At 42.3% G+C, this 14,900-nt stretch overlaps 1 long non-coding RNA gene across 1 annotated transcript; it reads left to right on the forward strand.

Annotated features, from left to right (window-relative positions):
- Positions 1–8,048: 8,048 nt before the first annotated feature.
- LOC129840273 (uncharacterized) lies at positions 8,049–14,136 on the forward strand. Its single transcript, XR_008757182.1, has 2 exons — positions 8,049–8,315; positions 13,947–14,136. It is a non-coding gene; the product is annotated as an uncharacterized LOC129840273 (long non-coding RNA).
- The last annotated feature ends 764 nt before the right edge of the window (positions 14,137–14,900 follow it).

Genomic DNA, 14,900 nt, shown 5'->3' on the forward strand with positions numbered 1-14,900 from the left:
AGGTAACCTAGCTTGCAGAGCTAGCCAGGGGAAGGCTGCGAATGCTAGCTCCAGGAGACCATAAAATCCAGAAAAACACAATGGGTTAAGAACAGCAGTAACACTGTGGTCCTGAAATAACACACTTAAAACAAGTTTTAAAGTTATAACATGTTTAAGTGTCTTAGAAATATAAGTATCGCAAAGTTTTTTTACTATAAAAACACTGAAGCGCTGTATTGCCACTGCAAATGTTCTGCTTCCTACTTAAAATTGTAAAAAACTGAAAATAAGTTTTTTAGCAGTGAGAAATTTCTCTAACAAGAATTTTGCTAGGACTGTCTGGGATTGGTCTGAGTATGGAGGAAAAAACAAAAAGTAGCTGTTATTGGCAGAGAGGTTTGGAACGCTTTCATATTGGTCTATTAACTAATTTACCACCTGGCAGGCCAAACCTCCATCCCACCAAAACAGTCAGAAACTTCAGGTGGTCTTTTCAAACAGCTCTTACACTAAAAGTGTAATGAACACAAGAGGAGCAGAGCTGGTTTCAAGCGCAGGGTGCAGCAGGTGTTTATTGCAAAGGACCACAGGAGTAGGCAGGTAGCTGGATTCAGGCAGAAGGTCATACACAGGGGGTCCAAAAGGGCAACAGTACAGGCTGGGAAAAGTCTAGGAACATAGGCCGGTAGATAACAGGAAATCCAATAGGCTAAAGTACAGGCAGGGAATAGGCAAAAACTATCATACACGGGAGGAGTGACAAACCATCGCTCCGAAAGACATGTGTCACAAAACATTTACATTTAAGTCATTTAGTAGACGCTCTTATCCAGAGCGACTTACAAATTGGTGCATTCACCTTATGATATCCAGTGAAACAGCCACTTTACAATATTGCATCTAAATCTTTTAAGGGGGGGGGGGGGGTTAGAAGGATTACTTTATCCTATCCTAGGTATTCCTTAAAGAGGTGGAGTTTCAGGTGTCTCCGGAAGGTGGTGATTGACTCCGCTGTCCTGGCGTCGTGAGGGAGTTTGTTCCACCATTGGGGTGCCAGAGCAGCGAACAGTTTTGACTGGGCTGAGCGGGAACTGTACTTCCTCAGAGGTAGGGAGGCGAGCAGGCCAGAGGTGGATGAACGCAGTGCCCTTGTTCGGGTGTAGGGCCTGATCAGAGCCTGAAGGTACGGAGGTGCCGTTCCCCTCACAGCTCCGTAGGCAAGCACCATGGTCTTGTAGCGGATGCGAGCTTCAACTGGAAGCCAGTGGAGAGAGCGGAGGAGCGGGGTGACGTGAGAGAACTTGGGAAGGTTGAACACCAGACGGGCTGCGGCGTTCTGGATGAGTTGTAGGGGTTTAATGGCACAGGCAGGGAGCCCAGCCAACAGCGAGTTGCAGTAATCCAGACGGGAGATGACAAGTGCCTGGATTAGGACCTGCGCCGCTTCCTGTGTGAGGCAGGGTCGTACTCTGCGGATGTTGTAGAGCATGAACCTACAGGAACGGGCCACCGCCTTGATGTTAGTTGAGAACGACAGGGTGTTGTCCAGGATCACGCCAAGGTTCTTAGCGCTCTGGGAGGAGGACACAATGGAATTGTCAACCGTGATGGCGAGATCATGGAACGGGCAGTCCTTCCCCGGGAGGAAGAGCAGCTCCGTCTTGCCGAGGTTCAGCTTGAGGTGGTGATCCGTCATCCACACTGATATGTCTGCCAGACATGCAGTGATGCGATTCGCCACCTGGTTATCAGAAGGGGGAAAGGAGAAGATTAGTTGTGTGTCGTCTGCATAGCAATGATAGGAGAGACCATGTAAGGTTATAACAGAGCCAAGTGACTTGGTGTATAGCGAGAATAGGAGAGGGCCTAGAACAGAGCCCTGGAGGACACCAGTGGTGAAAGCACGTGGTGAGGAGACAGATTCTCGCCACGCCACCTGGTAGGAGCGACCTGTCAGGTAGGACGCAATCCAAGCGTGGGCCGCGCCGGAGATGCCCAACTCGGAGAGGGTGGAGAGGAGGATCTGATGGTTCACAGTATCAAAGGCAGCCGATAGGTCTAGAAGGATGAGAGCAGAGGAGAGAGAGTTAGCTTTAGCAGTGCGGAGCGCCTCCGTGACACAGAGAAGAGCAGTCTCAGTTGAATGACTAGTCTTGAAACCTGACTGATTTGGATCAAGAAGGTCATTCTGAGAGAGATAGCAGGAGAGCTGGCCAAGGACGGCACGTTCAAGAGTTTTGGAGAGAAAAGAAAGAAGGGATACTGGTCTGTAGTTGTTGACATCGAAGGGATCGAGTGTAAGTTTTCAGAAGGGGTGCAACTCTCGCTCTCTTGAAGACGGAAGGGACGTAGCCAGCGGTCAAGGATGAGTTGATGAGCGAGGTGAGGTAAGGGAGAAGGTCTCCGGAAATGGTCTGGAGAAGAGAGGAGGGGATAGGGTCAAGCGGGCAGGTTGTTGGACGGCCGGAGAGAGGGGAGAAAGAGGTCAAAGCACAGGGTAGGGCAGTGTGAGCAGAACCAGCGGTGTCGTTTGACTTAGCAAACGAGGATCGGATGTCGTCAACCTTCTTTTCAAAATGGTTGACGAAGTCATCCGCAGAGAGGGAGGAGGGGGGGAGGGGGAGGAGGATTCAGGAGGGAGGAGAAGGTGGCAAAGAGCTTCCTAGGGTTAGAGGCAGATGCTTGGAATTTAGAGTGGTAGAAAGTGGCTTTAGTTTTCACAATTTCACAGTATTATTCCAACCTCATGGTGTGGAAATATTTTTTGACTGCACTTGGCCTTTTAACTTGGCACTCTCATTCAGCATATCAGGAAGGCTCAATGTACTAATTTAAGATTACATTTCATAGAATTTGTTCATATGAGCCAATGAATCAGTTGCATTTACTGCCACTGTCCTCCTGCTAAGTACTAATGCAAGGACACGGTTCATGTGAGCTGTTCTGTCAGTGTGATGTAAATGTATGCTGATAACAAAACCTTTCAATATCTGCCCGCTGTCCTTGGGGATTTGACACAAGAGTGTTTGCTTTCAAATGAAAAGCATGAAAGGTGGGCGTCTCTAAGCCCCTATCCCACCTGATTCTTACCCTCCTACCTATCATTTGCAGTGAGTACTTTCATAAATATTATATCCTGAAGTAATCCTACACCTACGGTTTTAATTATTAATTATTAAGACCCTCGAAATACAAGCCATTTATGGATTATACACATTAACACACACACACACACACACACACACACACACACACACACACACACACACACACACACACACACACACACACACACACACACACACACACACACACACACACACACACACACACACACACACACACACACACACACACACACACACACACACTGTGCAGCGATTATTTAACGTTTCTGTTTACATAGGGCTAGTTATGTTCTTCAATTCAAGGCTTGTTTTTCCTCTGAGAATGGCCAGATTACTTGAACGGCCTCTCCAGAAGATAAGAAGGTTGTTTTTGATAGCATTTGCAAGCCATCTTTTCCCCAGCATAACCTCTTGCAGCATAGCAATAACTGTTTATCTATGCTACCATCGTTCACATCCAAGACAAATTCATGCAGGTGTAGCCTGATACTGCAGCCACCACAGAGCTGCAAAATCAATTGATACATGAACAAAAACTATTATTTGATCTCTCACAGTCTGTATAAAAAAATAGCAAAGGATTACTTTCCTGGTATTTTTGTGGTGAGAACTCATAGTCATTGGTAGAACATCCTTCAAATAACTTGCAGAAGGAAAATAAAGTTTGCAGAACACCATATAAACATGACAACATTGTGTTCTTATGTGTTACATCCTGACTGTCAGACTGAACTAATTGAAGCTATTAACCTTACATCAAGGCATATCATTTCAACTCTCCACAGGTTCCCTTAATAAGTCAATATATTATAATGCCTTTATCCCCTGCAGGTATTGTATTTAGCAGCACTGTGTTTTCCACTTTTAACCGGCAATAAAAACAGCAGCAGACAAGGCCTGTTCTCCGACTGGAAGCAAAGCAGTTGTGGGACCTCCAACCATGTCAATTCAACAGCCATCTTCATATTAACAGCGACAGCAGGGGAAATACAGAACTCTCACAGCACAGTTTAATGTTTCAGATAGAAATGGGCGGTGCAGAGGGAACGAACACCTTTTTACAAAGGACCCGAGATCTCATCTGGGGGTGCTTGTTTATTTTTGTGCTCTTGATCGACGGATATGTTTGCGGTACATCAGTCGGTCCCTGTGGGGAGAACAGCACTACGTACGGAGTGTGTGTGTAGTCTTCGCTGGGGCTAAGAAAAAACACACAGGGGAAGGCGAAACGTGTGCACCGAGGTGTGTTTTTTCTTGGTTACTACATACATGAGAATGCTATTCATTGACTACAGCTCAGCGTTCAACACCATAGTAGCCTCAAAGCTCATCACAAAAGCTAAGGACCCTGGGACTAAACACCACCCTCTGCAACTGGATCCTGGACTTCCTGACGGGACGTCCCCAGGTGGTAAGGGTAGGTAACAACACATCTGCCACGCTGATCCTCAACATGGGGGTCCCTCAGGGGTGCGTGCTCAGTCCCCTCCTGTACTCCCTGTTCACCCATGACTGCATGGCCAAGCACAGCTTCAACAACATCATTACATTTGACACAACAGTGGTAGGCCTGATCACCGACAATGATGAGACAGCCTATACGGAGGAGTTCAGAGACCTGACAGTGTGGTCCTAGGATGACAACCTCTCCCTCAAAGTGATCAAGACAAAGGGGATGATCGTGGACTCCAGGAAAAGAGTCCCCGAGCATGCCCCCATTCTCATCGACAGGGCTGTATTAGAGCAGGTTGAAAGCTTCAAGTTGCTTGGTGTCCACATCACCAACGAACTATCATGATCCAAACACACCAAGACAGTCATGAAGAGGGCACGACAATGCCTATTCCCCCTCAGGAGACTGAAAAGAGTCCCCAGATTCTCAAAAACTTCTACAGCTGCACCATTGAGAGCATCCTGACTGGTTGCATCACCACCTGGTATGGCAACTGCTCGGCCTCTGACCACAAGGCACTACAGAGGGTAGTGCGTACTGCCCAGTACATCACTGGGGCCAAGCTTCCTGCCATCCAGGACCTCTATACCAGGCGGTGTCAGAGGAAGGCCCTAAAAATTGCCAAAGACTCCAGACTCTCTGCTACCGCATGGCAGGCGGTACTAGAGCGCTAGGTCTAGGTCCAAAAGGCTTCTACCCCCAAGCCATAAGACTCCTGAACAGCTAATCAAATGGCTACCCTGACTATTTGCATTACCCCCTCCCCCCCATTTGTACGCTGCTGCTACTCTCTATTTATGATATATGCATATTCAACTTTACCTCTATCTACATGTACATATTATCTCAAGTACCTCGACTAACCTGTGCCTCCGCACATTGACTCTGTACCGGTACCACCTGTATATAGCCTCGTTACTGTTATTTTATTGTTGCTCTTTAATAACTTGTTAAATTTCTATTTTCTTATTTTTACTTCAGTTTATTTTAGTAAATACTTTCTTAACACTTATTTTTCTTAAAACTGCATTGTTGATTAAGCGCATGTAAGTAAGCATTTCACTGTAAGGTTGTATTTGGCACATGTGACAAACAACATTTGATTTTGATTTAATACATTCTTCCCATTCAGCTTCCTATACATTATTCCACCTCAGCTTCCTATACCATTTTTATAATGACCTGTGAACTAGGGAAAGAGAAACAGATGTACCTGTTCATTCGGATGAGTCCGGTTGAACTGTCTGATGACAAATTAAGATGTGATCTGTTCAAACATGTTAATTTAAGATTCTGACAGCCTATGTCAAGTATTTCAGAAACAAACATGACTGAAAATTGTGATTTCTAAGGCATGAAACACGTTAAGACTCAACCCGCAATTCTCAACGTCTTGTTTTATTCTGCCGGGCTCTAAATTGTTATATTCACTGTAGAAAACAAACCTGGGATGCTGTCATGATACACAATTTCAGCAGCATGGAAACCACAATTCAGTTGTTGTTCAGCTGGGTAATGCTGTTGCCTTTCACGTGGGGTCATAGGACAAGCTGTTGTTGTATACACCCGTTTGTCTCTCACCTATTCATCGCCTTGTTCTTCAGCGGTCCTCGAAATTGGCTTCCATCTAAATGCCAATTGAAAGGAGAGTTCACAGCTCTGCTCTGAGTGACTTCCCCAGTGATTTATGCCTCCCCAGAGAAGCGTGATAAGGGGCTTATGTCCAGCTATCTGTGCCAGCCAGGCCCCTAAACAATCATTCAGGATGCCTAAGAACATATTGTATTCAATGCTCGGTGACTGATGTATAGACATATTATCTCCTGCTGCTGGCTTTAGATAGTGGCTGACAAACAGTCCTCCTGTGGGGGAAATGGGAAATATATCACCTGTGGTAAAGATAATTCCCTGTGGGATGAGATTTGATTATCCTCTTTGTGAGGTGTAATGCCCGCCAGATAACAGAATTAGGGGAAGTGGTGGAGAGGGACCTTGATGGACACTTTGGCACTTTGTCACATCACGGCGATTGCAGTCATAGTCTTGAGCGACGAGTTGTCTTTCAAACGTATGGTGATAAACAAAAGCTGTGGCAGGGATATAGTGATGGATGTGTTGATAAATAAGTTGGCTGCTGTCACTCTAGGGTTGCGTTCTGAAGGCGCCAACGGAAAACCCTCAGTAAACTAGGGTCATGTTTAGGTAGCAAAAAACAAGGCAAGTTCAAGTTCATGTTAATTTATTTCATTGACATGGCAGAATATACATTTTTTAAATGTTTTTTAATCAAAAACAAAGGCAACACTTTACTGTAGGAGTCCTTATGAATGCATTTATGAAGCCTTTATAACAGCTATATAACACATAACACTTGTCATATGCTCTAATAAGTAGTTTTGGTCCCGCTATAAATTATGTGCATCTTATAAAGGCTTCATAAAGCCTTCATAAACACCACATCAATGTGTTACACATCATCTATAACTGTATGTCATGCTTTATAAAGGGTTCATAAATGTGGCATACAGTAAGTGTGACATAACCAACAATGTCAAATGTGACATAACCCACTATTCAAATATGACATCAACCTGTGCTTTATAAAAGGTGGCATAAGCACGGCTTAATAAATGCATTATAAACCATATTAAATTGAGGCTTTACAAATCATGAATAACCCCGTCATTCATCTTGGTAGAGCACTGCAATGCCAGGATATTGGGTTCGATTTCCGTGACCATCCATACATAAAAATGTATTCACGCATGAATGTAAGTTACTTTGGATAAAAGCGTCTGCTAAATTTGAAATATTATATTTCACTAAAACATTTTTAGGATGGCCCAACCTCTTTCCTTCTTGGGTGCATAGACAATATTGGACCTGATCTCAATTTCCCCCAAAATGCTGTGCTGCAGGATGACACACAATCATGCAAAAAACGTTGGTAGGGCCTTTCAGGTTTCAGATTTCCCTTTTTTTTTAATAGAAAAACTATTTTCTGTGTTCACAACAATGCTCAAACCATATCAGGGTCTGACTTTTGAGGTCTGCGAATAACCTCGGCAACTTTATTTTTAAGTGAAGTTGCCCTTTAAATCAGTGAGACTGTCCTATACTGTTGTTTCGTTGGCGGGTTTCTGTAGTGCAGTACGCGCACGTGATGTGATTTGGACTCCGATGGAATGGGTGGAGTAACAGTCCAGCAGCAATCCGTATTATTCAGAGCCCTATGAAATGACACCATATATACATTTTACAGACCCTCATGATTATTCCCTACAATACTTTTACTGCAGCACCCAGAACAGTTCTTGCTCTAAGCCAATACAGTATTTATTCCATATACAGTGATTCGCGATTTTTTTTAAACCCAAATGTCACTTAAATAGTGTAACGACCCTGGGTTTATAAGCGCGGAAATCGACTCTGCCGTTTGAGCATGCTTTTGCGGCACAGTCGATAGCGCGCCGGACCCTCGGGCTAGGAGGTCGAGGGTTCGAGACCCGCTCCCTGCCTGTTTCATTACAATATGAACAAATATAAATCATTGTTAATGGTTCAGACAACAAAATGTCATATATCATGAATGGTTATTTACACTTTTCTACTATTACATGAGACATTTAAAAATATATATACAAATATTTCCTGACACGGAAGTACTTTTTTGTGTTGACGAGAGGCTGATCATGTGACGAGTTCGCGAATCAAAATTCCCACTTGTGCTGCCACTGGACAGCAAAAAACAAGTAAGTTATGTATTGTAATTTAAATTAGTTTGTAGTGGTTAAGTGTTCAGTTAGATTACATACTGTAGCTACCTCAATTGGTATTTCAAATAAGTTCGCTGACTTAACAGCAATCGCTAACTAGCCGAAATTTAACTAGCTAGCAGGGTTAGCTAAATACAAATCCCCCTAGATACAGCCACGTCGTGAGATTTGTAAATGAAAGAGGAATATAATAATACGAATTGAATGGAGTTTACCATTTTCCCATTTAGAGTTTCTGGCACAGCACAGAAATGCCCTTATCCAGATGGGGGGACAAAGGCATTTCCTAACAGACTTGCTAACTTTATCAAAAATAAAGCACTCTTCATATAATTAATTAAAATGGCTTTATTTGTATGGCATGTTCAATAGAAACAACGTTTTAAAAATCCGACGCGTTTCGGGCTGCATGGTCTTTGTCAGGGAGTACAAATAAATTATAATACAATGTCCTCTTTTGAACAGCTTTTTCCAATCAGCCCTAATTAGAAGAGGGAGTGGTTACAAAATAGATTCGACAACGCCTAGTAAGCAATACTTTACACATTAAAGTGAAATACTGTTACTGTTTACTCCATGCTAGAAGCATCAGAAAGCTTAGAAAGGTAGTTCTAACCTTAAATATAACTGGGCAAAGTGCCAAGAAAAGGAAAGCAATCTATTCCATAGTACACTAGACCACAGCAAACATGGACAACAACAGTAAACATAGCTGAGGGCAATAGAGCAACATGTCCACTAGATGACAGCAAATGGTCCTATCACGACCCTACATAAAAGGCGAGAAATCCATATCTTAATTTAGACCAGGGTACTTAGTGGCCTGTCGTTTGTAAATCCCAAAACGACCCCTTTTCTATTTGAGGTCGGAACATGATAAATACCCATAGTTTGTAGGGAGGCAGGGTTGCCATGGTGTAAGGACTTGTAGTGCCTTGCCATGGGGTAGTCATCATTGCCTACCCGTATGGCATACTTGTGTTCCACTAAGCAGTCTTGAAGGCGTTTCTTTGTCCGTCCAATGTAGAACACCTTGCACTGTGGACATTCCAATCTGTAGATGACATGAGTGGTTTTGGAGTTAATGAAATGCTTGATGTGATACTCCATTTTAGAATCTGTGTCAACAAAATACTTTTTCTGTGCAATATTTCTGCAATGGTTGCACTGGTTGCATTTAAAAGAGCCCTTGGGTTTGTGGTCTTAGCCAAGTTTTTTTGACAGATAGCTGTGGGCTAATTTGTCATTTAGGGTAGGACATCTCTTAAAGCTTATGAATGGTGGCTCTGGGAAGACTTGGCGTACTAGTGTATCGCTTTGGATGATTCCCTAATTATTTTTAATGATTATTTGATTGTTCTCTACTTCAATGCTGTATTTTGTAACAAAGTACACTCTCTGATGTATCACAAGGCACTCCCCTTTGCAACAAGTTCTCTCTGTCAAGTTGTCTGGCCCTTATACCTGCATATTTCAGGACCTGAGCGCTGTAGCCCCGATTCAAGAAGCGATTCTCCAATTCAGCCGATTTGTGTGCAAACAACCTTTGTCTTTTTTATTGATGTCAAGGTCCAAAAAAGGAATGTTATCCTTGCTGTTCTCCATAGTTAGTTTGATGTTAGGGTTAATGCTGTTAAGGTATCGGTGAAAGGAAATAAGTTAATCTTCTGAGCCGGACCAGAACAGGCAAACATCAATATAGCGCCCCCACCATATAATCCGGTCAAAGAACTGGTTATTAGAAGGATCCAAAAATGAGATCATTTTCCCATTTACCCAAGTACAAACCAGCGTAGGAAGGGCTGTAGCAAGCTCCCATGGCACATCCTTTGACTTGTTTAAAAATACGGTCCTGAAAGACAAAGATGTTATTATTAAGAGTCCATTCAGTCAGTGAGACAGTGAATTCTGTAGGAGGCATCTAAGTCTCAGGCCGGTTACTCATGAAATGGTCCATAGCTGCCAATCCTTGTTCATATTCAATGGTGGTGTATAGAGACTCCACATCCATGGTGACTAAAAAGGAAGCTGGTACCAACATTGTTCAATTCCTTAATTTGGTTCAACACATCTGTGGTATCTTGAAGATAGGCTATCTTGAAGATAGGCTGTGAGTGATGGCAGAAAAGGCTTAATAAAGTAATCAATGTACTTAGAGATGGGTTCTGTCAGACTTTCATTACCACTAATGACTGGTCTGCCTGTTTTTTTTTCAAGATTCTTATGGACTTGGAAGAAGATAAAAAGAAGCCAGACTGCAATTAAAAAGACATTTGAACTCAATGTCTGAAATGAAGCCATTCTCCTTAGCTTCTGTGAGGATATCTTTCAATTCAGTTTTTAGGTCCTCTATAGGGTTGAAGGCAAGAGATATGGTATAATTCATCATTGTCTAATTGATGGTAGGCTTCTGTCACATATGTCTTTACTCCACACTACTGTAGCGCCACCTTTGTCTGTTTTTTAACCACAATCCGTCCATTTTTGGACAATGATTGAACTGCATCCCTCTCTGTCTTAGAAAGATTACGTTGTGTTTGGTTAGAGTCAATTTGACCCTTAAATAGATTCTCCACATCAAAATTCACCTTCTTGGCAAATGTATTTAGTTTGGCATTCTGAACAATGGGACAAAAGGTGGACTTGGGCTTAAAAGGTGTTTTTGAGGGCACAAACTTCCTGACCTGAGACACTGGTGTCTAGTTGGAGAGATGTTTTGCTTGTACCAGGCCTTCAGATGTAGAAACGAAATAGGTCAGTCTTTGTATTGAATACATTAGTTGAGTATGATGGGGCAAAGGACAGTCCTTTAGACAAGACCCTTACACAATCATCAGAAAATGGTTCTCCAGAAATGTTGATCACAGCCTTGTTCTCGTCCTGCTCCGTGTGGTTGGATAGTCTTGATTTCTTCCTCCCCGTCCGTGTTGACCTCTTCCGCGTCCTCTCACTCTCTTGTTGAGGAACCTGCGTGACTCCTCTTCCTGGTCTAAAAAATATTGGGAGGAGCTGGCCTCTGAGTGTCTGGGGTGATTCTCATTGTCACTGCTCGTAAAGTTGAAAGAAAAAGATCTAGGCTTCCTCCTCTGCAAATGTGATTCTGAATTCTTGCGGGTTGGTTTTCTCCAGGCAAAGACCTTGCCATCTCTATAGTCTACTTCATCTCTTCTAAATTTTCTTAGCTTGTCTTCAATGTCAGAGTGAATGTGTCTACTTTCTCTTTCAAGATCTCATCACATTGTGCTTTGTTAGAATTGTCACAGTGTTCTGTGATTTTCCTTTTTACTTCAATTTCTGTTTGGACTACTTGTCTGTCCTTTTTAGATTCTTCTATTAGAAGTAGCATTAGGTCAATAGCCTCCCATTTATCTCTAAATTCAGTTTTACCTTGTGCTCCATTAGCTGGAAACTTCATAATATGGAGTCCTCTGGGGATTAGGCCTTTCCTCCAATAGTCAGATAAGGTGATAGAATTGAGGTCAAGTTTGGTGTCTTTCTCCATAAGGTGTTGCAAGTCTCTGTAAGCCTTGTTTAACTTCTTGCGGATTCTTGCGGACAACTTCCGGTGAATTGCAGAGCGCAAAATTCAAATGACAGAAATAGTAATATTTAACATTCATGAAAATACAAGTGTCATACATCAGTTAACAGCTTAACAACTTGTTAATCCAGCCGCTGTGTCAGATTTCAAAAAGGCTTTACAGCGAAAGCACACCATGCGATTATCTGAGGACAGCGCCCAGCACGCAAAAGCATTAAAAACATTTTCCAACCAAGCAAATGCGCCACGAAAGTCAGAAATAGCAATAAAATAAATCACTTACCTTTGAAGAACTTCTTCTGTTGGCACTCCAAAAGGTCCCAGCTACATCACAAATGGTCGTTTTGTTCGATAAAGTCCTTCTTTATATCCCCAAAAACTCAGTTTAGCTGGATTCAATAATCCACCGGTTTCCCTCCTTCAAACTGCATACAAAATGAATCCCAAACGTTACCAATAGACTTCTCCAAACAAGTCAAACAACGTTTATAATCAAACCTTAGGTACCCTAATACGTAAATAAACGATACAATTTCAGACGGAGAATCGTTATTGTCATTACCGGAGATAAACAACAAAGTACGCGCATTTACCAGAATGCGTAACAAACACTACAGCCAAAATGGGAGCCACTTAGAAAAACTAGCAAATTTTTCCAAAAACAAGCCTGAAACTCTTTCTAAAGACTGTTGACATCTAGTGGAAGCCCTAGGAACTGCAATCTGGGAGGTTTTCCCTTCATATTAAAAATGACAGACATAGGAATCAATGGTAGGCAGATTTTTTTTTCTTCTTCTGGATGGTTTGTCCTCAGGTTTTCGCCTGTCATATCAGTTATGTTATACTCACAGACATTATTTTTAATAGTTTTAGAAACTTTAGAGTGTTTTCTATCCAAATCTACCAATTATATCCAATATCCTGAGTAACAGTTAGTTTACTTTGGGCACGCTTGTCATCCAGACGTCAAAATACTGCCCCCTAGCCCAAAATCCATTCCATTATTCTCTATGGCTGTCATCTCATCTAGCAATAAGGTAGTGGTAATAATCCTTTGACCCTCTTCATGGGAATAGGAAAATCTTGTAGCCTCTTGGGTAAAATCCATAGTATGAGTTGTAAAATGTCCCCAAAACACAGAAAAACATTTACTGTGGAACTGCTTACTCTAAGCACTACCCAAGTGCTATGATTAACTTGTAGAAAAAAAAGAGGGGAAGCGCTGCTAAGGTTCACAATAGTAGATTTTGGTAGACAGAAGGTGCTCTTTGGTAAAAGGGGTAAATTGGTTATAAAAAATAAAGGAGGAGCAAGGCACTCTTCATATGAATAATTAAATGCCTTTATTTGTATTGCATGTTCAATAGAAACAACATTTTAAAAATCCGACACGTTTCGGCTGCATGGCCTTCGTCAGGGAGTACAAGGAAATGATAATACAATGTCCTCTTTTGAACGGCTTTTTCCAATTAGCTCTAGCATACCACTGCTGGCTTGCTTCTGAAGCTAAGCAGGGTTGGTCCTGGTCAGTCCCTGGATGGGAGACCAGATGCTGCTGGAAGTGGTGTTGAGGGCCAGTAGGAGGCACTCTTTCCTCTGGTCTAAAAAATATCCCAATGCCCCAGGGCAGTGATTGGGGACACTGCCCTGTGTAGGGTGCCGTCTTTCGGATGGGACGTTAAACGGGTGTCCTGACTCTCTGAGGTCATTAAAGATCCCATGGCACTTATCGTAAGAGTAGGGGTGTTAACCCCGGTGTCCTGGCTAAAATTCCCAATCTGGCCCTCAAACCATCATGGTCACCTAATAATCCCCAGTTTACAATTGGCTCATTCATCCCCCTCCTCTCCCCTGTAACTATTCCCCAGGTCGTTGCTGCAAATGAGAACGTGTTCTCAGTCAACTTACCTGGTAAAATAACGGTAAAATAAATAAAATAAAATAAAAAAATTAGAAGAGGGAGTGGTTACAAAATTGATTGGACAACAACTAGTAAGCAATACTATACACATTAAAGTGAAATACTGTAGATATGTTAACTAACTAACTTTGTTGATACTTTTAAGGTTGGAACCAACATGCAGTACCTCCAGCAGGAAGAGAGGCAAGAACCATTGGTCCGCCAGTTCAGTGACAAGCTACACTATTCACAGCCTTTTGTAATTTTCAATGTAATTGTATTGCTGGACTTTTTGAAACTTTATGTATTTGCATTGTTTTAAAAATGTACAAATAAAAGGAAATGTATGGATTAAACATGTCTTTAATGTTTATTTGTTTTAGCTGTTAGTGATAATTACCTAAGTGTTAAATACATTTGTAATTACTTCATTAAGCCTTTATGTAATGTATGTGTTATGAATGACCAAAGGTCTCTGACTGTATAGTAGGTATTAACATTCTGCTGATTTATGAAGGTTCTCTCATGATCCACAGGTTGTTTAAATGGTTTCTTTGGACCTGCAAAGCTTGTGTTTGTGTGTCAGAACCAAGATGATTTGGAGGAGTCCAACCCGAGACTACCACATCAGGTATTCCTCTCCTGTTCCCATGCTGGGGACCAGGGCTTGATTCCAACCTGTTGAATCAGTGCCAACATTTTGTGGCTGATCTTTCAGCGGGGGAGTGGGTGAATGTGTCAAAGAACTGACTGGGCCCAGCACCGTGAGTTATGGCTAGTTTTTGTTTGTGTACACAGGAACATGCAACTTGGTTCCAGAAGAAAGACACTTTTCATTTCTTTTGGTTGGGGACTTCCATCAAGGTAAGTGTTTCTTGGTGTAACGTCATCCCCAGGTTATTGCAAACACAGCACATATAAGCCTGGGATATCAACTATTCAAAGTTGGCCTTAGTGTGAGTGACCATAGAAGTCTATAGGAGTGAACTTCCTGAGTAAAGAATTTGTCATCGTCACTACTTAACACAGTTCAAAAGTCCTAATTATGGCTAAACCCTGCCCATTTCCACAATTTAGCTTCTTAAAATTTGATTTTAAACCTAACCCTAACTAATGAAGG

Source organism: Salvelinus fontinalis, chromosome 3, assembly GCF_029448725.1.
Source record: "Salvelinus fontinalis isolate EN_2023a chromosome 3, ASM2944872v1, whole genome shotgun sequence".
Classification (NCBI taxonomy): Eukaryota; Metazoa; Chordata; class Actinopteri; order Salmoniformes; family Salmonidae; genus Salvelinus; species Salvelinus fontinalis.